Below are 27,223 nucleotides of genomic sequence, written 5' to 3'. Positions count from 1 at the left end.
TCTGTATTAGAAATTTCAAATTGTAAAATGGTATGCCTGGACAATACACTCAGAAGTGGTATTCAGCAGGTTCTGACCAGTTCTGGAGAACTGGTAGCAGAAATTTTGAGTAGTTCAGAGAACTGGCAAATACCACCTCTGACTGGAGATTTTACAGTATAATTCCCCACCAAGCCACGCCCACAGAACCAGTAGTAAAAAAATTTTGAATCCCACCATTGAATACACTGTATTCAAAATGTTTATTATATAAATAACAAAACCTTGACCCCCCCCCCAAAAAAGAAATTTCAAATTGTATCTAATCTAATTTTCTCCCACACAAGTACACATATAAACTGTGAATGCAAATTTAAACATTTCTTACTTGAAATAAAGGTGGGTGTTTTTCTTGTAGAATCTTAGACTTATGATAGATCATACTATGTATATAGAAGTCAAGAAAAACTTTAATAAATCAGATCATCTTGCTTCCCCATCATAGATTCTTAGTGTAAATTCCAATAATCTTCCCTATCTATATCTTAGCTAGCTTGTTATTTTGACTGGGAATTCAGGGACCTGCAATCCCACAACAGACTACAATGTTGTTACCTATTACCAGTTTTTCTTAGTTCTAAGAGAAAACTTGTTTCAAGAGAAGAACAGTTCTAACATAATTCTCAGTAGTGTAAAAGGTACTTGAAGTGTTTGATAAAGTGGTGGGATTAAAAAAATTTTTATTACTGGTTCTGTGGGCGTGGCTTCTTTGGTGGGCATGGCTTGGTGGTCATATGACTGGATGGGCGTGGCCAACTCAATGTCACTCACATCAAGGGGTGCCTCACTTGGCCCCTCCTCTCCTCTCCCAGCCATTCCTTGTCACACCCAGCCTCAACGTATCTATAGTTCTGTAAAAATGTTGTTCATCTTTTTTTGACTTTATTACATACATACTATAGATGTACTTTCATGGACCACTGAAAGGAGGAAATGGCTCACATGCTTTGCCCAAGAGTGTGATAGGCAACAGGCTTTTAAGGGGCTGCCAGAAAGAAGGGAAGGGCAATATATTTTCCAAAGCACCAGAAGGCAAACAAGAAGCAATGGATGGAAACTGAACAAAGAGAGAAGCAACTTAAAACTAAGGATAAACTTTCTGCACAGCCCCGCCTCCCCAGAAGAGCAGCAGCAGCAGCCACAACAGGGTGACAGACATGAGCAAAATCTGCTTCTCACCCTGTGCCTGCCCTTTTGGGGAGGCAGGGCTGCATGTGTGAACCACTGCTGCCCTCTCACCTCCAATGGAGGCAGGAGCAGCGGGCAGGGCAGCATTTGCTGGTTGGGGAGTCAACTGTCTTGGCTGCCAGGGAAGGCTGAGCCATTGTTGTTGCTGGGCTCCCTGCCTTGTCACGAGATGCCTGCAGCAGCCCCTGTTTTTTTAGGTGCGGCTGAATTCGGCGGCTGTAGGCTTCTTGCAGCAAAAATTACTGACCTCCAGCTTTGCTCCGCTTCTCCAATGCACCACTGCCATATTCTAGGCATAAATTGTGCAGGATCATCCCATTGCCTGCTGCACCACTCTGCTCAGACTTGCTCGGGCAAGTCCCTCTGGTGTAGCAGGCTCAGTGGGGTGGACCTGCATGGGTTTTGCCACTTCTTTGCTGGCCAGAACCAAGCTGGGAGTGGCGGCTGGAGGATTCCCCTGCCAGCAAAAAGGTGGTAGCTGTAGGCTTCTTGGTGGGGGGATGGTGACACAGAGAGACTCAGCCGGGAGTCGGAAGGCAGCTCCTGCACCCTGCTTGTCCCTTTCTGCTCCCCCCCCTCTGCATCGAAGTACCTTAAAGGAACAGGCTGGGGTGGCTGCCTTCCAAGCAGCAGTGGAGCGAAGGAAAGGGGGGCAGAAAAGTTCACCCAAATCTTCTCTCCCTTCTTGGGTATACACAGAGAGTGTGTAATGCATCTCACGGTGCCAGACGGACTTGCCCACGCGCTGTCTCCTCGCAGAAAGCTCCAGCCTCACATATGTACATGTGAGGTCCTGGGCCAGGACCTTTTGCTAGGAGATGGTGCGTGGGCTACTGGCTTGGTTCCATCTGGCAAAGCAGCAGCAGCTGGGACTTGCTGCCCTATTCTTTGTGCCAGGGTGCACCTCATTGCCTGCTGCACCAGAGCGGAGATACTTTCCCAGGCAAGTCCCTCCAGTGCAGCAGGCAATGAGGTGTGTGTGCACGGCCAGTGTGAAAAGCAGGGTGGCAATGGCGGCAGGACTGAAGCTCTTTTTTGGCACATTCAAAAAGCAGAGGCTGGTAGATTTCAGTGCAAGAAACCTGCAGCTGCTGCCTCTTTTTCACATTGCAAGAAGCCTCCATCCAGCTGGCTTGATTCCCGGTGGCAAAGAGGCATCAACTGGGGAGGCTTCTTGCACCGAAAAAAGAGGCAGCGGCTGCAGGCATCTTGCGACAAGGGGGGAAAGATGCAGGCTGGCAGGGAGTCCAGTGGCTCTCAGCCCTGGTTTGCCTTCCTTGGCAGCCAGCCGAGGGAGGAAGGTAAAGTCCTGGCCACAGATGATGAAAGAGGTGGTTGTAGGGGAGGAAGCGAGGAGATTAAGGGTTGGAGCCTCTGAAGGAAGGGAAACTGACCCAAGTGAAGACTGAGTGGGTGGCATGCATTGCTAACCTTTGGTGAGTTGAGCTGACTGAGCATTGGCAAGGCAACTGGTGAGGCAATTAGCTGGGCCATGTGGTGAAGGCAACATATCTAGGGTGGGGGCGGGCAGGGTGAGCATTGAGGAGCCAGGAAAGGTGAGTGAGCATTGAGCATCCAGAAGGGGCAAGAGAGTGGTGACTGGGCGACCGGGTCAGGGGCGTGGCCAGCCAGAAGTTGCTATGGTTTAGCAACTCAGGCCAAATTGTTGCTACCGGTTCTCTTGAACCAGTTTGAACCGGCTGAATACCACCACTGGTTTGATACCTATATAGAAGAACCCTCAAAGATAACACTTGTTAGTGTTCTCTTGTTTTAACATCAGATATCATTGAAATTCAGTGTTAGTAGGTAGATCAGTGCAATTATTAGTCAACCTGAATGCCATCTAGATGATCAAAAAGAATTTGTAATCTAGTGGACTGAATAATAGAGACTACGAGCATTATCTTACATACCACTCTGTGGTCTTCTCCTCTGGTGTCCTGGATTTGGAAGCAGAATGCAACAAAATATGGATTTGGTACCTATGCACTTTAGAAGGTACAACTTTTTTTACTTTTTGTTTTATTTATTTTATTTGTATCCCACCTTTATTATTTTTACAAAAACTTAAGACAGTGAACGTATCTACAATACATCTTCCTCCTCCTTTTTCCCACAATAACAATCCGGTGAGGTGAGTTGGGAGAGAGAGAGTGATTGGCCTAAAGTTACCCAGTTGAATTTCATGATTAAGACAGGATGAACTTAGGGGTCCTGATTTCTAGCCTTGTGCCTTAACCATTAGACCAAACTGGATCTTGCTCCAGAAAACACCATTCTGACATTATACTGGAACAGATGGTTGTTTTGCTATTTGCCAGTGGAAAAGAAGCATATTATATATTTAGATGGCAAGATAGAATATCTCTACTCATTTTCTGAACATAGGTTTGGATGACCCATGCATGGTGCTTACTGATGGTATAATGAGGCAATCCTGTAACAGCTCCATTACGAAATTAGAGGCTTGATTTCTTTAAGAGTATTTCCATTCAGTTGTCTGCAAAATCAAGACAATGAAGTTTCCTCAGTATTTGAGGAAAACAACATAGGTACTGCATAAAATAGAAAGACTGAATAATAAAATGTACATCAGTGTCATTAGCAAGGTTACTTTTAGGATAGGAATAGTTTGCTATTTGCATTTTTTTATCTTGGGAAATACCAGATGACTGATTTTCTGCATTTGGGAGGATTTGGTGATTTTTTTTCATTTTTTAAACATTCTTTTTAAATTCTTTTCAAATTGAATATGTAACAATTTAATATTAGTGAGCTGAAAGAGTAATTAGTATCTGTCTTTAGTGTTATTAAAATGGTTTACAATACAGTTTCTATATGTGCACGTGCACACATGTGTCTCAACGCAAGAAAAAAATCTCAATGTTGATAACTATACAGGGATGATTACTTAGTCACTGGATTGTCATAACTCCATGTTTGTTTGTTTACTGTCTCCAATGAAATAAGCTATATTGCAATTTGCAAAGCAGTCAAGTTTATGTTTGCATTTAGTAATATAGTTGCAAATTAAATGCAATACGTTTATTGCTCCTTTAGAGAATAAATGCACATAATTATATTAGCAAAGGAAAGAATCATAGGCTGCAAAGCATCTAGAGTACCACTCAATAATTTAATGATCAACTGGCAGATCTCTTATTGTAATATAGACCTGAATATCCTGACTGCAAAGCAACCTTCCTACTCAGAACTGCCTACATACTCAGATGCTACCTGAACAGCCGTTTGGTCCTTGGTTAGGACTTGAACTGTTAAGATTTTACCAGTCCCAGATTGTGAATTGAATTGAAGAAGAAGATGATGATGATAATGATTATTATTGTTTTTATTGTACAGTAATACACAAAGTTTTATTTAAAACATATTCAGGCTGCTAAAATAACAGATACAACTGAACAATTCTGGAATATTAAAATGGAAGATTTTCATAATGCAGTGATTCAGAATAATTTGTCATATTGTTTAATATGATTACAATATATAGTAGATATGGACCTTTGGTCACAGTTAGCCCTAGAGCTGATATTTTACAAGCAGCTAATCAAATATGCACACTTGATGGTCTTAACATTCCATCCTCAGAGCCAACCATAAACAGTCCTAAAAGTATGGATTATATAGATCCCTTCCAGTCAGGATACCAGCCCAGTTATGGGAAAGAAATGACACCAGCTTCTCTGATAACTAATCTGCAGGACCTAGAATGTACACCTCTCAATTTTAGTAGACTTCTCAATGACGTTTGATATACTAAGCAGTGTATCTTTTGCAAGGATTAAATGTTGGAATCTTCGTATTGCAATGTGACCCAAGTGACAATCCTTTTCCATGATAGTCACTATGGTTTAGAGAACATGCTTCCCTTGGAAATGTTTAGCTCTGTTTCTTCTTGCATTTCACAAACTTGTAAAATCTATTTTATTCTAATACTGTATATACATGGCTCCAGTTCACTATGTATATCCATCATAGTTATTTTTTAAAATTATATTGTACATATGCCATTCTGTGATGCTTTACAGATCCAATGAATTTTAAACTTTCTTGCAGCTCTCAGATCATAATACAAGCATGTCATATATTTTTTCTAAGTTTAGGTCAGTAGTTTACAGCATATAAAAAGTTTATACATAAAAACAATGTACTAAAGTAAGAAAAGTTTTTGCAACCATCTATGAGAGGAAAGATGAATAAGTAAAATGGTAATTCTTGAGGATTATATAATTATGTATAATTTAATGAACCAGTTTTATTTTATTTATTTCTTTTCATTTTAATATGTATTTCTTGTATCTAAACTGAGCTGCATATATTATACAATCTTTTTTGTTGTTTTTGTGTTTTGTTTTTGATGCAACTCTACAGACCATTTAATAGTACAAATTCCATCATTCTTTACCATTAACTGTTATGGCTAGCTAGAACTAATATGAATTCAAGTTTAACCAAGCCTGCAATACCCTTGAACAAATACCACAGTAAACATCCTTAATTTATAAAATAGCTAGATATGTGTAAAGCTGAATTGAGGAGCCTGCAGTTCAGTGATACAGTATATGTATTGTGTAGAAGTTCACAGATTCAATCCAGAATCTTCAGATTAGAAAAATACTGTATTTGAAACATGAATAGTTGCTTTTGGTGATACAATATTGGATGGACTCATGCTTTAATTCAGTATGAAATAAAGTTCTGTGTTTCTCAATATTGTCTTGCAAGGGAACATTAAAACAGGCAATTGCTATTCACTTTGCAAAACCTCTCCCTCCCCTGGTTTGGGGAAAATAAATCTGAACTGTTGATTGTGCTTCGTTGTTTTTGGCTGTTTATTTAAAGAAAAGAAGTTGAGTACTTTGGAAATAGTGGGAGTGATATTTTAAAATGCAAATCAGAATGGAGCAAGCTTTATAAAAAGGCCAATGAGTTAATTGAAAAGTGCTGCTTAGACTTTCATGTGCCAAGGTGGCATAAATCTAAACTAAAGGTGACAAGCATACAATGATTACATTTCTTCTCTATTGGTGTATCCTGCATCTGAACTATTTATTAACTGGAATGTGAATGGGCAATGAATGGCCAATTTATTTGTTACTCTGAGAGATGTATTACAACTGCCTTAAGCATTGATTTCTTTCTTTCTCCTATTCTTGGGTGGATATATATACATAGAGTAGCTATAATATGGTGCTTCCTTATCAGATCTTGGATATTTCCTGAGACTGTCTGCAACCATTAACCCAACATATTATCTGACTTTAGTGATTAGTACAGGGCATATCAAATTGTATTGATGGCCAGTCTTTGGTAAGAATAGTGAGCTAAATTATTGGAAGGTAGATCTTGCTGACTTTGTGATACAAATGATAATTTTATGCCCAGACTGGGAAATTACTAATTTGTCATTTCTTTCATGGGGTAGTCAATGATGTGATACTAATGAATGAGGCCTATAATTGCATCATATGGAATTGGAGTTTTCTGGGTATGTGTGGTTTGGGGAAAATTATCTACATTCCTTTTGTTCATGAAAACTACCTTTACAGAATGAGATAAAGAAACTGACTGCTGCATTGGCTCTGCAGGGTCACTTGTACATGCTTCTCTATCTTAAAAACAATCAAACGAATGCCCTGTATTTTGAGACAGGATTGAGGATTAACAGATTAATAGAATTGAAAGGGATCTTGTAGGTCATCTAGCCCAAGCAGGAGTCCCTACACCCTTTCTGACAGATGGCAGTCCAGTCTCTTCTTGAAAGCTTCCAGTGATGAAGTTCCTGTTACATAGGTGCCATTTAATCAAACTAAACTTCTGAATAAACTGACTTTGACTCATCCTAAGTAACATCTTGTAAATCTCAAAGTACATAGATGTCAAAACAAGTGATAGAATTCTGATCTTTTAAAAGCTGACTATGCTGAACTTTGGTAGGACCAGAAAGAAATCAGTGTTATAAATTAGTGCGGAAAGATAAAATATTAGTGTGAATAAAGCAGTTGGAATTCCATTTCTATGCTGTTGCTAAGAAAACTGTATGTAGTCAGAGTTGAGCTAAATATATATTTATCGTCATATTCTATCATTTGTAAGGGAGATTGTTGAGGTAATTCCCCATTAGGAGAATGAGCGAATACAGGGAGACGTAGTGAGAGTAGGGAAGAATAACACACACACAGCACACAGATACACTGTACAGTAAATGTAGGTTTTTACTTCCAATAAACGTTTAAGCACAGTCCAAGATAAGCAGTCCAAGTCATTCACAGGTAAAGCAGCCAGTTTTTCAGTTCAGGGATAATCCAAATATCAAAGTCCAATATCAAAAACAGTTCAGTAACAGACTTACATCAATGATCGGTAACAGTCATTAGGAGGAACTGCAACTCTCTCCAACAGAAGAAACAAAAAATCACTGAGACTCCTCTGAGACTAAACAACCCAGGTTTCTGGCTCCATCTTATGGTCGTTTGAGAAACCACACCCAATTACAGTTTTAGCATTCTCTTAGAGACATAGTATTAAAATGTCTATCCTAGTTTATATATTTCCAACCCAAATAACTTAAGTGACTTACATTCCTAACAGAGATTGATATACTACTACACATATATGGTATAATCTTTAACAGTGGCATCCTTGAATTATTGCGTAAAATGGTGTTGTTTATTCAGCCATCTCAGGATTCTTTCAGCTTCCCTTTCTGCATATGAAATATAGAGTTAATGGATATTTTTAGGCAAGATTCACTTTTTTTCTTAAAAGTAGGTTCTAAGTTATAGAATTTATATAATATATGGGTATTATATATGTCTATATTTTACCTGGTGATGCATTCTTTTTGAGATGATTTTTGTTCTGATTCTCTCTTTCCCTCTCCTTCTCCCTCTCCCTCTCCTTCTCCCTCCCCCCCTCTCTCTGTCTCTCTCTCCAAATTACATAAAGCAGGGAAAGATAGCCATGTTATTTTTTTAGCCACTGCATAGGTGAGATTCTAAGTTTCACAGAACAGTCATGCTGGTCACATGACCACAGAAATTTCTCTAAACAATGCTGGCTGCCTTGGCTAACAAATGGGGATAAGCACAGAGGTGGTATTCAGCAGGTTCTGACCAGTTCTGGACAACTGGTGGCGGAAATTTTGAATAGTTCGGAGAACTGACAAATAGCATGCCTGACTGGAGATTTTACAGTATCTTTCCCCTGCCACACCCACCAAGCCATGCCCACAAAAATGGTAATAAAAAAATTTGAATCCCACCACTGGATAAGCACCCCCCCCCCCCTAGAATTGGAAATGACTGGACAGGGGAACTCTTTACCTTTATCTAATGGGAACAAAATATTTAGTGGAGTGAAAACAGTGATAAAGAAGAGAGATACCAAATATAACCTTTTTACTTGCTGTCCTGTGGGCTTCCTACATAAATCCAAAAAGCATTAGACTTTATCTTTTAGACAGTTTTATTTTTAAAAGGAATCTACAATCTTAAAAATGAACTAAAAATAATTAGAGTTGTATATATAGCCCCAAAAAATAAAAATAAAATTTGACCAATTGGCCTCATTTATTGTTGCTGCACAATAGGCAAATGATTAAAACATCAAATAAATTTTTCATAACACTGCAATCAGCCTTTCCACAAATAAACCAAGAAACAAAGAGCTCAACTAGCCAGCCTAAGAAATCAATTATTTGAGAATGTAAAATAAAAATTAAGTACCTGCTTTTTATTTTAAAAGATTAGTTTAGAAGATAAAATAGTGGTGAATAGAATTGGGACTGAAGTCTCGTGGTCCCTTTGGAAATGTGCATGCTCTTTTGACTTGATTGATTTTAATACCTTAAAGGAGAGCTGAACAGGGAAGGAAATATCCAGGTGAAATTTTCTGTTCACATCATCAGCTCTGTTTATTTGTTCATTAGCCTTTAGATGGTACCCCCACCCCCAGGGCAGAAGTATACTGTTTAGATAGGTTCAGTATTAGTCGTTAGAAATGTTACTGCAGGTTTTTGCTATGGGAGATAGTAGTAAGTGGATAGTAGTAGGTGATTGGGAGAAAGTATTAATAGAAGAAAAAAGGTTATGATAAGACATTGTCTATCTGTGATTTTGAATGGAGATAAAGGTAATGAAAGAAGAAGGAACATTGAGTTGGAAAAAAGAGGAAGGGGGAAGACAGGAAGGAAGAAACAGATATTACTATTTAATCTTTTTAACCCCTATGGAACTCCACAAGTAAACAACCATAAGAATGACTTCTCCTTTCCATGACCACTGCTAACTGGAATCACTCACCAAGGAAGGAGTGAAACTGCTACAAAATCCCCATTTCCCAAAACCTGCAGGTAGTTCAGAAGGAGATCATAGTGAGAACATAAGATATCTGTTTCTTTCTCTATGTCCCAACAAAGGTCATCCACTAGATCAACGAGTGCTATCCCAATCAGGAGTGGTATTAAAAAATTTTAACAACCGGTTCTGTGGGTGTGGCTAAGTTAGTGGGCGTAGCTTGGTGGTCATGTTATTGGCTGGGCGTGGCCAACTCAATATCACTCACATCGAGGCATGCATCTCCTCGCCTAGCCTCTCCTGACTGTGGGGATGCTGCAACAGTCATAAGTGTGAAAAACAGTCATAAGTCACTTTTTTCAGTGCCATTGTAACTTTGAATGGTCACTCCACACAAGCAAAGTACCAGCAAAGGAGGGAAAATAACTCCAGAGAAGTTCCTGAGACAGGAAGTCTAGTCCTGCCAAGAATGTAATAAGGGTTAACGGAGAGGCAGTTTCTGTAAGCAACACCAGAATGTTTCCTTCCTGCCTTCCTTACAGGATTAGGCCACTAATTTCTTCTAACAACCGGTTCTCCGAACTGCTTAGAAAGTTAACAACCGGTTCCAGCGAATAGGTGCGAACTGGTACAATCCCACCCCTCATCCCAATGTAATATCCAGGTCTGAAACCTGATTGAAAAGAATATAGATAATGGGTTTCATTTAGAGCACTTAAGCTTCTATCATAATCAGCATACTTAGAATGATTAAAGTGAAAATTGGACTTCAGAAAAAGTTATCATTTGTATTTTGTATTTTTGAAACACTATCTTATTTGAAGTGAACATCAGAAAGGATTCAGTGGACATAGTCGGTCATCGGCAATAATAGTCTTTCATAGGATTAAATTAATTCCATTTAGTCAGCTGTATTGTAGGGCATGAAAAAATTATCCTGTATTGAATACCTAGTCCAGAGGTGGTATTCAGCAGGTTCTGACCTGTTCTGGAGAACTGGAAGCGGAAATTTTGAGTAGTTTGGAGAAATGGCAAATATCACCTCTGACTGGAGATTTTACAGTATCCTTCCCTGCCACGTCCACCAAGCCACACCCACAGAATTGGTAGTAAAAAAAAAAATTGAATCCCACCATTGGGTACTGGCTATGATAAGTTTGAATTAATTAGAAAAAAAATCAGTTGTATTTGATCTTGTTCAACAAAGAAGCAGCTTTGTGACTCAAGGGTTGTGCATTTGATTTATTTATTGGCCTAACAAAAATAAAACATTTGAGTCAAATTATCTGTTTTGTAGACATTAAAATATAAAACATCCATCCTAAATGAAGGTATGGTGACACAAATAATTAAACCCTTTCAATTGACCCCTTTTAATCAATTTTAGTCTGACCTTAAATGTTGTTGGTCAGCCCTTTTCTTAAAACTACTGATTATTTGGGAAGATTAACTTGGCAATTACTCTAATGGTCTATTTATATGTTGTCCCTTTCTTGTTTTTACTGCTTTACTTTGAAAAAGAAATTGTGAATATGGTATGACATATTCCCATTATTAACAAGAAAAGACACCACAGCAATTCTTTACCAGATTTCTTAAGATCTTCCAAATAATACAATCCTTATAGAAAAAAGTTGCTAAACAAAATAATTAAGAATGAACTTTTGAAGAAAATTACTTGTTAAAGCTGAACATTCCTCTCATTATTTTTCATATTCCTGAAATTGCATAAAAGTATTTTCTTTTTGCATCTCTCTGTTCCCAAAAGTGATACCTCAAAGTATTTATTAAATAACCTTATAAGGGGATTAATTATATTGTAATGAGCCATTTAATGCCGGCAAAGTGATATTTTTCTTTCACAGTTATTTCACGGAGACTATGCAATTCTATATCTTTCACGTGTGCTTTATTTATTGAACCATGTTTAATTCAAGATCATCTGCTGCTTTTCATTGATGGGAATTTCGGCTAGTAGCATTTTAAATAAGTGGAAAATGCTCAGTTATCACCCAATGTGAACAGGATCAATAATGGGTTAGTAGTGGCTGATAATTGCAGTCGCTCTTATGTACAAGCGCTTGCATCTTCCTGAGTGACTCTTATCAATCCATTGTCCACCATCATCTGATAATTAGACCAAAAATATAGTGGAAAATTATCCCTTTTTGAATCAAGATTGTAAAAAACATTTGAAGTAACAATTTGAAAAAAATCTATTGTTCTACTTGGGCTAAAAAAAGCTTTGGTAGCTGAGTAATAGTATAGGGGACAATCTGTATATATATGAGAGAGAGGGAGGGAGAGAGAGAGGGAGAGATAGAGAAACATGCAAAATTTGAAAATGCTTCAGAAGTTTACAAATAAATGAAAAATAACAGGGATAATTATTTCTTTAGGACTAGAAAAACAGTCAATGTTTGGCTTTCTTAACATGCTGTGTCAGGATAAGAATGAGAATTTTTCTCACCTAAATTGGTCCTTCAGTTTCATCATTAAGTTATACGTTTCTCCTTGGCTCTCCTTGAACCCCATACCTTCCTCAGATATGACCAAGCAAGAGGTTTGACAGCTATTTTTTTTCAGTTTTTAATTTCGATTCCTCATGTGGTACAGGGGGATTGGACCCTAAATGATCCCTTCCAGCCCACTGATTCTGTGATTTACACTGCAGTATGACATTATCCTAGCATGAATTAAAGGCCATTAAACTCAATGAAACTGATGTTCGAATACGATCATAGTATTCACTTTCCACTTGCCACAAAAAAGTATATTTTTTTCATTTATGTAAGATTTGGAAAATCTGAATAACATGAAACTTAGTTCAAAAGAAAATTGATACTCTTGGGTTATTTTTTAAAGTTATATTTATTTTAAATATTTTAACCTACTTTTTCAGGATCGTAGCTTTCCCTAGGAAGAATTGAAGTTAGTTTTGCAAATAATTCTACTACATCCAAACCACAAAAGATTATCATATAGGAATGTGGCTGGAATTAATGGAATTCTGGGAGATACTGTTCCAAAGGACATCACCAGTTTTTTTCCCAGTTGCCACAACACTTGGCAGGAAATCCTTAATTGCTCAACTGCTCATGCAGAATCTACTGAAGGTATGTAAATAATAAGAAAAACTTTTATTCTGACATGACATGTCAATTGCATATGAATCATAGCGAATCATAGTCTAGGGAACTCTTTTAGTCTGGTCTCCAGTGTTCTACTCTCTGTGTGAACAGCAGCGGAGCCGTATTGACATTCTTCTTTGCACACTCAGGAAAGCTTTAACTCCCATTTAAAGAAACAAAAATAGAAGACCATTTCTGACATTGCCAGCCAACATGAGAATTGGGAACAACAGACTGATGTGCACTTTATTGAGGTGTAACATGTGATTATGGCTCTTTATTTATTCAGTTTTAATAATAGAAGCCTCTAGTTGGATAAAATTAAAGAAGAAGAAAACTTTCTATTTCACCTTTGACGTTATTTTTCAGGTCTTTAAACTACCTAGGACAGAAACAGAGCAATTTTACGTGCAATAGCAGCTGATTAGCTGACAACTGAACCAATGGCAATTGGCCTTTCAGCTGCCTTTCAGGGTTAATTGTCTTTTCCTATGCAGTACTCTAATGAGATAGTCACTTTCTGGTCATATGCTGTTAAAGCATGTAATGCAAATTAGATCCAAAGTTCTTGCTGTAATGGGCCAAATCCACTGTGTGCCAAGCCTCACGTGAGCAACCTCAATGGTTCCGGTGCATGCTAGGTCTCACGTAGGCTGAAAACAGACACCAGGAACAAGACCATAAAACACGTCACAAGGGCAGTTAACTGGAATGCAGTTTGGTTTGCTAGTTTAAATTTACCATGGCATGGTTATTGGAAGATGCGATGCATCCACTAACATTCCTACGCATGTAACATAATGATTGGATAAACTCACCCCCTTTGTGTGTTCCCAATAAAAGGAGTTCCCCAAACCCTGATCGGGGCAGCTCACCCAAGATAGAACCTGTGTTGGTGTCTTTCTTGATGCATTCGACCACCCAGTGAGAAGCCTTCCAAATGCGGAGCAAAACCGCAATTGGTGACCCCCGACGTGATCCACTAAAAGGAACGGGTGCGTCTCTCTTCGACTGCCTATCTCACCCGGCCGGGCGAGCCAGTTGCAACTCAGGGAAGCCGTCTCGTGTCACGGATCCCTCCCAGGAATCTTCATCAAAGAAGACATCCTCCTTTCAGGTGAGTATGGGCGGAAAATTCTCCAAAGAGCAGATGGCACATTTGCAGGAATTAGGGGAATTAACGGGGAGTTCAATTCGTATTCTTGGAAGTCAGGGCAAAACGCTCCTGATTCCAACTAAGAAGGACCTTATTACCCTTTTGACTTACATTCACACGCAATGCCCGGCTTATCCGGATAAAGGGTCCTTGAAAGTTTCCACATGGCAGCGTTTGGGTGACTATCTTCATAGCAATCCCAGGGCTCCACCAAAAATTCTGACCACGTGGAGGACAGTCATGGAATGCTTAACAATCCATGGCTCAGCGCTGACTAAAGCCCCCCCTGGGGATCCTCCTCCTCCCTATGCAGCTGAAACCAAGACAAAGGACGCTTTCCCATTAAAAACTCCCCCCCCACTGCTCCTGAACCCATGAGTTCTCCTAACTTAAATTCAGCGGAGGATCAAACACCCATGGGAGCATTCGCACAAGCCATGGTGCAGGGACGCAGAGAAGGCTCTCTTACTCTAGAGGAGGTCTCTCTCTCTGTCCCTTTGATGCCGAGTTCGTAGAGAAGCTTCAGAAAGCCATTCATAGGCAAATCTCTAATGAAGAAGCTTCTGTTAAAACTGGCTGTTGAAAATGCTAATGAGGATTGCAAGAGGATCCTGCAGCCTCTATCTGCCCTAGGGGGGGCTTCCCTCTCGGACTATATGTTTGAAAGTAAACAAGAAAGCAGCAAGGAAAAAAGAAATGGGAGGGCAACCCCTAGTGGGCTGGCCTTTCCAGAGAACACAGATTGATTTCACCGGAGTACTAACTCCATACGCATATCTGGGCTATAAAATGCTTTCTGCTACTGCCTATCCTTCACTTCCCTCTTTGTCTCTACCTTCTCAACCCACCTTGGTTCAACTATCTGGGTACCATAGACTGGTACCATAAATCTTTCCTGTCTTTAACCACTGATATTCTTTCTCCATTGTTTGAAGCCCTTACTTGGGGGGAAAAGCCTGCTGACACAATATCCTTGCAGCAACCTAAGCTTCAAGCAATACATCACCACAAAGAGCTGAACTTGCTGCAACCATATTAGTCTTCCAGAATTTTAATGAACCCATCAACTTGATCTTAGACAGCCTATATGTTACTCAAATAGTCTCTACTATCCATGACTCTTACCTCTCTCCTGCAATTGATAAAAACCTCCTCTCTCTTTTTGTTACATTACAACACCTTGTTGCACAGCGTCAACATCCTTTCTTTGTAGCACACATTCGTAGCCACCAACCCTTCCCAGGAATCCTCCAGGAAGGCAATGATGTGGCGGATCAAGCAGCTGCAGGCATCATGACATCACACACATTGACTCCTTGGGAGAGTCATTCTTATTTCCATCAAAACACCAAAGCTCTCATGAAACATTTCAACCTCACGATGGCTGAAGCCTCAGCCATTAGGCAACAATGCCCCACCTGTAGTCAACAAGCCCATTCCATTCCCTTAGGGGTAAATCCCCGCGGGTTGAAAGCCTGCGAAATATGGCAAATGGATGTTACTCAATTTCCTTCATTTGCCCCCTGGAAGTATCTGCATGTTACAATTGATACTTATTCAGGGTTCATAATGGCAACTCCGCAAAGAGGAGAAGCCTCCAAACATGTCATCAATCATTGCATTCGCACTTTTGCATCGTTGGGACGCCCAAATGAAATAAAAACAGATACTGCATACACTAGAGAGGGCTAACTTAACGCTAAAAACAGAGTTAGAACGACATTTGATCAAAGGGAAAAGAACCTTTGGCCTCCCGGCGATGCAAGACACTCTTAATCTCTGTCTTTATACCCTCAACTTCCTCAACCTCTCTGGCACCCCTGCTATGACAGCAGCGGAGCGGCATTTTTCCTCCCCCCCCTCCCCTGATTCTCCCAAACCACAGGTATACTACCGCCAACTGCCAGACCCTACTTGGAAGGGTCCTGCTGCTCTCCTCACCTGGGGTCGTGGCTACGCAGCTATCCAGCTTCCAGATCGTGTCCTGTGGGTTCCTGGACGGCACATCAGACCATACCACCCCAAAGTAGAAAAGTCACCACCTGCAGACATATCAACATGATTCGTCTCGTTGCCTTGCCAACCCTCTTCCTCTTTCTTGCTGCACATGCCTCCAAGGTCTCCATTCCATCTCAAGTGACGTACTTCACGCCAGGTACTCCCCTCCTGCTGACCTGCACCACATCTGGGGACATCTTTCCCCCCTACCTCAGATGGTCAACGCTCCCTAAGCCGTGGCCCCACATCTCCAGCAATGCTTCCTTCCAGATCAACACTTTTGAACATCCCCCCCGAACTACACTCCTCATACTTCGCCCCACTGCCACCACCTATTATTGCTCCGGTCGACGCCTCTATGATTCCATAAGCAACATTTATGAATCCTGGACAGTCCTTAGACCCCGTTCATCTCGTCATTATCACAGACAATTCGCAAGTCAGCCTGACATTTATGCTCAGGCCACCCCTTTTCTACATCGGATTAAGAGATCGCAGAACTCTGCCAGCGCATCAGATGGTTGCACCCCCCTGCCTGACCAAAACCACGCAGGCAGGATCCACTCAAATAACTCTCATCTACCATACCCAACAACCGCAGAAGTGCCTTCCTACGGGAAAAACTTGCCAAAACAATGGGACCATGTACCATCTATGCAAGATGAACTCAAAAACCATTTGCTACGATCCCAAGGCAGCTGTGCGTCTCAACGTCACCTTATGGGCAGGACTTCCAAAAACCTCTGGCAGATCCGATCCTGAAGGGGAAGGAAAACTTTATTACCTAAACCACACCACCGTGCTCAAGGACGGTACTAACCCAATTGTTTTAACCTTTGATGTTTGTGTTGCTTGTTCTAAACCAAGGGGACATTCATGTGGGTCGGATGACTGGAAATCAACGTACGCCCACAATCATAAATACTTGTGTCATACACCCATTAACTGGGCCATGGGGAACCCCAACCACTGGACCCCTTGTGGAGGTTCCGTTGAGTGCTCGGGTTGGTCTTGTGTCTGTGATTATACCGGGGGAGGGTACTCAGGTTGCAATCATCTGTCACATTTCAAACGAATATCAGGGTCTACCACAGACAATAAGGTAGAAATCACTATCTCCAGGCAACACCCTGCCTTGGAAACTTATGGTATAGGGATTGATGGCACAGGAACAGACCCAAATACTTACATTACCATAAAAACTGAAATAATTTATGAAGGCGAGGAAACATCATTAGGCTGGTCAGTATATAATAATTTAAGGAAATTAGAAAAAGCCCCTGATACCAGCATTATTGCAAAAAACTTGTTCATGGATATGGCAGAAAAAATTGCAAAACAACTTGCAGTAACCAATTGTTTTGTCTGTGGGGGAACCACCACAGGAGAACAATGGCCATGGCAAGCCTTAGAAGCCTCGCCATCTCTGTTTAATAACATGTCTTCTGTAGGAAACATAACAGCTAGAATAGCTTCCGATCCACTTATCTGGACAATTACCACTAACTTAATCGGTAGAAACTGTTTTTCCCGAAATGGATCCACTCCAGTAGGACACCTCCTTTGCTTAGGTACATGGGATAACTCCTACCAGACTTGGACAGCACCTGACAATGCTACCACCATACCTGCCAAATTCAACACTTCCCTCCTACCTTATCTGTATGACACAACATCCTCTCAAATTTGGACAGCTCCAAATAACATGTATTGGATTTGTGGTAACCTAGCCTATCCGTCCCTTCCAGCAGATTGGCAAGGGTCATGTGTATTGGGGTGGATAAGACCTTCCTTTTTCCTCCTACCGATCTCCATCAAGCAAGAACTGGGCATCCCTGTGTATGATACATTATCCCACAAGAAAAGAGACACCGATAATACCTTTGCAGGTTTCCCCTGTCAATCAGAATATGAAGGGGACACCTGGACCTCAGAAAGAATCGTCTGCACCTTCAGCATTGCTAGTTGGGCCCAAGACGGCTCCTGGGGGTACAGAACCCCCATATACATGATTAATAGAATTATGCGTTTACAAGCTGTTTTAGATTTAGCAGGACAACGTATAGACAAGGCTCTAAACACTCTAGCAACTGCTACGGACAAATTACGCACAGCTGTCTACCAAAATCGTTTAGCTTTAGACTACATACTAGCCAAAGAAGGAGGGGTATGTGGTAGGTTCAATCTTACGAACTGTTGTCTTCAAATTGACAAAGTTGGCAAAGTAGTAGCACAATTAACAACTGAGATGCGACAATTAACCTACAATCCTAATCAAGTATGGCAAGGTATTGATTTTAAGAATATTTTTAGTTCTTGGTTCCCTAAACTACCAGGATTACAAGCCATAGTAGCTCTCATAGGTATGATTGCTGCAGGATGCGTTATTCTTCCATGTGTATTACCAATATTTGTTCGTACCATCTCCAATAGTCTGTCTTTATTAGCTGAAAAGCGTGCCATTGCACAGGTTAATGCCCTCTGGGAAAAAGAACCTCTGTACAAAGTCATACCCTCAGAAGACCCTGATGCGTGCGCTCGCACAAGTTTTTGCATGGGTAGTGATGAAGATCCAGAAGAAATTCCTCCATATAAAACTAAAACAGAGGAGATGCTGTAATGGGCCAAATCCACTGTGTGCCAAGCCTCACGTGAGCAACCTCAATGGTTCCGGTGCATGCTAGGTCTCACGTAGGCTGAAAACAGACACCAGGAACAAGACCATAAAACACGTCACAAGGGCAGTTAACTGGAATGCAGTTTGGTTTGCTAGTTTAAATTTACCATGGCATGGTTATTGGAAGATGCGATGCATCCACTAACATTCCTACGCATGTAACATAATGATTGGATAAACTCACCCCCTTTGTGTGTTCCCAATAAAAGGAGTTCCCCAAACCCTGATCGGGGCAGCTCACCCAAGATAGAACCTGTGTTGGTGTCTTTCTTGATGCATTCGACCACCCAGTGAGAAGCCTTCCAAATGCGGAGCAAAACCGCAAGTTCTAAACATGGTTTAATTCTTATAAAGATGTAAATGCAACTTTTAAAAATGGAAAATCCCATTGCACTGACATTAAGTGGGTTGAAAATTATTAATTATATTAGATGAGAATATTTAGTCTTTTGTTTGGATTGCTTAGGTAGCTTAGCTGGTTGTGTAGAATAATATAAACCTACTGTTTTTGTACTCAAGATGATTCTGAATTTATGATAACACCGCCATAAGAGCTTGCATTTTTACTATAAGCTGCTGTTTTTGGGACATTTTTAATATAAGGAAGCAGTGTATTTTATTGTTTGCATATTTTATTTAAAATTCAAAATACAAGTTTTCATACCATTCTGAATTTGAAAGATGAAGAAGTAGTTTCATACCTGAAATTAAAAAATAGCTAGAGGAAGTGATTGGAGGTAATGAGCAAAGAATATTAAGTTTGCTAAAACTACATTTCCTTGATACTGAAATTTGGACCTGCTTGCTGAAATACAGTATTTCAAATATGTATCTTAAACAATGAAAATATACTGCTTTTTATTAAAAAAAGTAAAATTTGTTTCTTTTTCCATATGTTAGTTATTACATTTAATATGCAGCTTTATCCACTGAATAACGAACAAATCAGTTTTATCTGCAATCAGAAATAATTTATCCCTGCGGTACAGATCTCCACTACAGTTCCCTTGTTATTTATTCTACAGAAAAAAATGGTTAATTTCTGCTTTGCCATAATGAGTTCATGAAATATAAATGAAAGTCCTTGCTTTGGTCCACAAGATAGGAAAAATCTGAGGGGGCCTTGATAAATTTCAGGAAAGCAGTTTTTACAACAATCTCATTTACCATGGAACTTGTACAGGTAATCCTTGACTTACAACAGTTCATTTAGTGACTATTTGAAGTTACAATGGCACTGAAAAAAATGACAGCTTGCCAGACAGGTATGAAAGATTAAGATCTTTTCTTACTCATTGGCAATATGTTCATGAACAACAGACTCACAGAGTTCCCAACTGACTGTCCCAGGGTGACTTTTTAAAATTAAGGGTGTTTAAAGGGCTTGGCGGCAAAATGGGCCATTCCATCAATAGAAACCAATGTCCTATTACTGGACAACTATGAAAACTTCCTTGGGAGACTAAGAGGCCATTTCATTGATCCCATTCAGAGGATCACAGCCAATCAGGAAACTTGTAAACTCAAATAGGGCAATAAAGGAGTGCAGTTATTCATCACAGATTTTAAATTGTTGGTTGGAGACATTGGATGGAATGAGGTGGCCCTTACTGACCAATTTAGAGAAGGGTTGAGTGATGACTTTCAAGATAAGCTGGCATGTCAAGGAACCTCAGCCACTTTGAATGAACTATGTCAGCGCCGCATTGTAATTGACTCCCTACTGGAAGAATTTAAGCAGACTTGGGGTGTCAGAGGCAGAGGTGGCTATGGGTTGACACACATAGGTTTCTGTCCTCTTGCTGCCATGCCCCCAGATCCAGAAGAAGGGAAGCTGATGCAGATTGGAGCTGTCAGGAGATTAGTTGCTTCAGAAAAGAGGCAGAAGCAGCTCTTTGTCTTTCAACCCCTCCTCAATCACGCTGATCTCTCCTGGCAGTTTGTGCACCAGACTGATGCTTCAGATGCCATTGTCAGAGCATGTTACAAAAGTAGGAGTGACAGACCTACTACTGTGTTCCTTTTTCTCTTGCATGTTGTCACCCACAAAAAGAAAAAAAATATATAATATATTTTAACAAGAAGTTGCCAGCAATCATGGCAGTTTTTCAGGAATAAAGGCATTGCTTGGAAATTGTAGAATTTATTTTACAAATTTGTGAAGACTACAAGTACTTGGAACTAATGTGAAGTACATAGTCTTTTAACCAGGCAAATCAGATGGAGTCAATTTTTCTTCAGTTTCTATATAACCTATGTACCTAGTTCTTGAAACCTGCTATAAGAGACACTTGCATGTAAACCAGTATAGGTCATTATTCCGAAGCCTCCTCCCTGTTTTGCAATTTTGCAGTCTCAGAGGTTTAGGTAGCACCTCTCGGATTATAAACCAGAAAGGTTGGGATGACAAGATGAAGATCTATTTGCAAGAATCAAGAAATAACAGGTATGGAGATGATGTGATTCTGCCATAATGGTCATTTTAGTGCCCCCTTTCCTTTATGGGAGGATATATTGCAGCTTTGCCATGCAATGAAACAGCTGTGTATGGGAGAGTTTTTAAAATGCTCTGTTTCAGAGCTCTCAGAGAATACTGGTGGTTGAAGATGACCATGGTCATAAAGGTATATGTTACATTTAGCCATGTTTACTACCATGCTAAATTATTTATGCAGAAACCAGCTGGACTGTTACCTTCAAGATAGATCAGGCTAGGATTCCAATGACATCTAGGTCAATGCTACTATTGTTGTAAAGTTATAGTAATAGAATCTTGGAAGTCTGAATGTGCTTCCCCCTCCATTTATCTTTGTGAAATCTAGGGAAAGTCTTGTCTGAAGTGTTTACTCAGATTACATTACTACCCCACATAATTCAGTCCTCTTTTATCTGATTGTAGTCTTGGTAGTGGCTCTTCTTCTTATCCCTCAAGAGTTAAGACCATTTCATCTGCCCTCCACATATGAACAGTTTTAAGACACCAAAGAAGAGAGTCCAAATGGCCCTGATAGTCTTCCATCTTGATAGGCCAGCAACTCTGAAAAAGACCCCTATAATTTTCTATGTAGTCTGCATTCCAGAAGTTGTTGTTCAGTTTTCTCTGTGCTGACTCAGTTTTCAGTGGTCTCAAGGAACCTGGATTTGAAACTCTGCCCCTAAATTTAAAACCACTGCCATATTGTAAACTTTCACCAACTTGTAAACTTTTGTCCCCTTGTTCACCTTTCCCACCCAAGTTATCATTGTAATGTCATTCTAAACAATCTCAGTAATCTCATGGAGAAAATGTTCACAAACACTTTGGGACTCAAATGCTATCTTGGTGTATTCAGGTAGGGATTTATCCAAATAGTATACTGCAGTTATGCAGTCTGCCATTGGCACTTAGAGGTGCCCTTTGTTACTTTTGGATGTTTTATTGCAGTGTAAAAGTATGGATAATGAAGCCATGAATAGCGAGAATCTATACAATATAACAGGAAGTTACATTTCCAGAGGCTATGGTCATTCTTTTCATTCCATTGGCATTTTCTTTTTCTTCTTCCCATAGTGGTGGTTTCTATAATTAATCTGTATTTTTTTTTCTCCTTGCTTGACAACAATGGAGTGTTAGCTTGGTCACAAGGCTTCAAGAACAGCTGACCATTTTCTTCTTCAGAGACATTTGCCTAACTGTTAACGATTATGGTCATTGCATAAGAAGGTGGCCAATTACTGCAAAGTAGCTCTTTCACAATCTGGATGGAGGGGACTTTCAGTCATACAACTGCATGCTATAGCTGTCTATGAATTGTTTCTACAGCTGGACCACACAATAGGAAAGGCAGGATAAGCGATATAAGGCAAATAGGGCAGTTCCCTCCATCACTAGTTGAATCAGTTTGTGGAAGAATGCCAGCTGCAATGAGGAAGCCAAGTAGATCCGTTGTGATCAGGTTGACCCAGCAAATGTGCTGTGGCTGAGCCAGAAGAAGAGAAATACAGGCAACCAAGCTCTAACATAGAGGTCTACAAACTTGGCAACTTTAAGACTTGTGGACTTCAACTCCCAGAATTCTGGGAGTTGAAGTCCACAAGTCTTAAAGTTACCAAGTTAGGAGACCTCTGCTCTAACATGTAGCAAATATACTTTCTGCATGCTGAAAACCCATAATTTTATTCATTTGAAAAAAAAAAATAACCCCAGGGATATGCAATATATAGTATGTGTGCATGTATATGTGAGTGTGTGTATGTGTGTGTACACACACACAGAGTCACACACATACTGAGGTTTGCAGATGAAGGGCACTGCAGATAATGGGAACCCAGTAATGATGACCTCCTTGTAACACACAACAGCACAAAACTGTTGTAAGCAAAGCAATTACTTTCATGTTTTCAACATTAAGCACCATTCTCTAAATTGCAGAGCTCACCTACATTTAGATATAATGTATCTACAGTAAAATATATTTCTTGGCTTCTGAAAGAAATGCAAAGATTTTAGATTTAAAAGGTAAAAAACCCACTGTTCTTGACTGTACATTTGTATGTGCTGTTTAAGGTCAGCAGTTGTTTAAAAAAAAACCCTCAAAAATTACACAAAGAACAGGACAAAAAATTACTTCAATATCTGACAAAAGGAAGGCCATCAGAGCCAAGAATAGCACTTTTTGCCTTTTTTATTTTAAGTACCTATATTTGACATGGGTACAATATTGATCCACACATTGGTGGCGTCGCTATCTTTGTGTTTGTAGTTTGCCCCCAATTGCATGTCAATTCGTCGAAATCAATTTGCTTTTGCTTTTTGCAACACAGAGATGGGTCAACTAACAAGCAACAGGGGTCCTATTCATGACAAAACAATTGTTGCATTGCAAGTATGGTTTTGCAGGAATTTTAACTAGAAAATGAATCCTAAGAGCATATTTTTCTTGCATCATTTACAATCTCATATATAATTTATCAAAACTTGAGATATTCATGAAGGTCTTCATTTTGCTTTAAAATAGATAGGTTAGTCAACTCTTTGAGACAGGACAAGGTTTCTATTTTTTTTAAAAAATCCTTTGAAAAAACTATACAAAATACTCATTGCCAACATGGTAAATGTTCTATCCAATCAATATGATCTATATTCAGAAATATATTTTCATGCATGAAATATTTCCATAATATATAATATCAATTGTAAGGGATTCGCGTGAAGAAAATACTGTTTCTTAATGTTTTTGCTGTTTGATGCCTGAAGGACATTAGGCAGTCATATGCCAGTTGTGATTTATCAGAATAGATCAAATATTTTAAACCCAGTTACTGGACAAACTGCCTGCATACCCATCAGGGTCTCCCACTTTAAAATCACATGCAAACAATTAGCATGATGACAATAAGTCTTGTCAGCAAAAACATGACAATAACAATATTATCAGCAGCTCCAAGTTCTAGATTGCATCACCAATAGGCCTGTATCAAGCCCTTCATCAAGAGTTTCTTGAGAGAAAATACATGAAAATGTATTGTTATTACTCTTACGATAGCCTAGAGCAGGGCCAGAGGTGGTATTCAGCAGGTTCTGACCAGTTCTGGAGAACCTGTAGGGGAAATTTTGACTAGTTCAGAGAACCGGCAAATACCACCTCTGACTGGAGATTTTACAGTACCCTTCCCCTGCCATGCTCACCAAGCCACGCCCATAGAACTGGTAGTAAAAAGAATTGAATCCCACCACTGGGGAGGGGTGACAAACTGGATTTTTTCAAGGGCTGGATCTGCATTGTAGTTCTCTGCAGGCTGGCCGGGGAGAAGGAGACAGGACAGATGCCTCCTGCAGCACTCTGCCAGTCAAACAGGGTGTAGGGCCACTGCATGCAGCTCCTGCACCCCATATTCGGCCTTGATGTCCACCCGCAGCACTCTGCCAGCCAAAATGGGTGTGGTGGGCTGTACGCACCCCCCCACATCCCGTTTTGGCTGCCAGAGGCACCACAGGCCATTCCTTTGCTATTTCCAGGGCGGCCCTGTGGGCCAGATTTAAAATACACACTCACCCTGTGAGCCAGATCCAGCTCGTGGGCTTTGAGTTTGACACCCCTGGCCTAGGGTAAAGTTCAGTTGTACTTGGTGCACTGCTGTTTTTGGCAATGCAGCCTGTTGCCATTGTCATCCCCACTCTCTTCCTATTGGGAGGGAAAAATTAAAACTTAAATTTGTCTCAATCCAGAAAAGAACGAAATAGCCATTGACACTTAAGGCCAGGAGAAATAGTAATTTGAACCTTAAACACTGTTAAAAAGAAATATAAGCAATCAAAGCCAGTTCTTCATTAACCACAATGAAGTTTATAGAATTTTATAGTCTCACGAGTTTATTATAAAATCAGACAGTTTCTTTTTGTGTGCTTCAACAGTACTTTAGTATAGTTAGAACATTTCCAAATCTGCATGTTCCAGAAAAAGTATCCAGCTAACTGAGTTCAAACTACTTGAAATCTTGGAAGTTCATATGCTTCTCTAATCATCATTTATCTTGTGAACACACACACATTTTTCTTTTGTCATGTCACAAGGAGACTGCCATTCGTTTGCTCTGAGGTTTTGGCTGTGAAGGAATTCAGATTGTGTGAGGCAACAGTTTGTCCTGACTATAGTAGTTTTTACTCCATACATAAATGTTCTCAAGGCAGTTATTAATGATACTTTTCATATGAGAATTAATTTGGAAACATTCTACACCCTAAGATAGCTGATGAAGGGTGAGGGCTTTCCCCCCCTTCTTCTCTTACTCACAATCTGCTGTTTTGGCTGCCAGAGCTGGTTCTTGCCCACTGGATTTCAATAGGGGCGTTTAGGAATGACTCAGCATGACTTTCAGATGGTTGTGGACCCACCTAGGAGAGGCACAAGTACAAGTAGCCAGAAAGTCAATGGTCTTTTTTACATCTCTTCCTACCAGCAGTACTGTAATGATCCAGGGTGTGGCACAAAGGCAACACAATCAGATAAGCAAGAAGAGTCCCTTTATTATCTCCAACTTTGCCCCCAATGTCCAGGTTACCTTTGGGCTGGAGAAAAGCTCTCCCAGGAACAGCCTTTGACTGTAGAAAATTCAGTCCAAAACAAGGTACACACAAACTGTAACTTAATATCCAAACAGACATGAAACTCAGTCAACTGAACATTAAAAAATGTATCACAAATACCATTGACTGGCTCTGATGGTTGATACAGGTTGTTGCCAGCATCCTAGGTATCTTCTTAAAATGTATGTTGTTCCGAGTAGCTCAGTCTTTTGCAGCTCTGCTGGCGCTACAGCAGGAGGCTGCAACTTCTTGATGTATTTTGCAAAATTCTTGGACATGGTACCAAGTGCTCCGATGATAATGGGTATCACTGTTATATGTTTCATCCATAATCGCGTAGTTTCGATGGCCAGGTTGACCATTTCATGATTTTTTTTCAGTTCTTTTTCTTCAACTCTGGCATCTCCAATAATAATAATAATAATAATAATAATAATAATAATAATAATAATAATAATAATAATAATAATAATAATAATAATAATAATAATAATAATAATAATAATAAATAATAAATAATAATAACAACAATAACAACAACAACAACAACAACATAGTTATTATCTCTTTTATTCATTAAACATGAAACTCAGTCAACTGAACATTTAAAAATGTATCACATTTCAACATTTAAAAATATATTGAAATCATCACACAGCCAGATGTTCAGACTGGGTTTGGCATTTTTGTCTACCTATCGAGTCCTTATCAAGGACCTGGGATAGGCAAATCTGGATGTTTGACAGTGTTACAGATATCATCGGAGGAAATACTATCAAGGCAATCAACACCTGGGCAATACCAGTCTTTAGATACACAGCTGGAATAGGGAACTGGACTCAAACAGAATTAAAAGCAATGGACAGAAAGACCAGAAAAATAATGACAATGAATCATTGCAGAGACATTGACAGAGTCTACCTACAAATAGGTGGGGATGGAATGTTGCAAGTACATCAGATAGTTGAAGAAGAAAAAAGAGCTTTGGAAGAATATCTGAAGGAAAATGAAGAAGATACACTAAAGTTAGTATGCCACGAAGACTTGCTGACTACTGGGGAGACCAAACTGGCCTACAAAAACAGAATGGAGGTATGGGAAGACAAAGCACTACATGGCCAGTACATTAAGAAAAATAGCAGGGAAAGCAGATAATAACATGACCTGGTAATGGCTAAGAGCAGGAAAGTTGAAGAAAGAGATTGAGGGACTAATTCTGGCTGCATAAGACCTTAAGGACAAATGTATACAAAGCCAGACTTGAGAAGACAGCAACAGACAGTAAATGCCACCTATGCAAAGAAGCTGAAGAAAAGTGGACAACCTGGTAAACTGCTGCAAGAAGATTGCATGAACTGTCTACAAGCAGCAGCATGACAAAGTAGCAACAAAGGTACATTGGAAGATCTGCAAGAAATATCATTTGCCTGTAAGCAAGAACTGGTGGGACCATATAACATAGAAAAAATTATAGAAAATGAAGAAGTTAAATTGCTCTGGGACTTCAGAATTCAGACAGACAGGCACCTGCCACATAACACCCCAGAATTAATAGTTGTTGATAAGAAAGACAAAAAAGTCTGGATAGTGGATGTAGCAGTGCCTGGAGACAGCAGAATAGAAGAGAAAGAACTGGAGAAGACAACAAAA

This window comes from Notechis scutatus, chromosome 5 (assembly GCF_049901735.1).
Source record: "Notechis scutatus isolate UNSWTSFEM ecotype Mainland chromosome 5, rNotScu1.2, whole genome shotgun sequence".
In the NCBI taxonomy this organism is placed as follows: Eukaryota; Metazoa; Chordata; class Lepidosauria; order Squamata; family Elapidae; genus Notechis; species Notechis scutatus.
Note: the sequence above shows the minus strand (reverse complement) of the source record.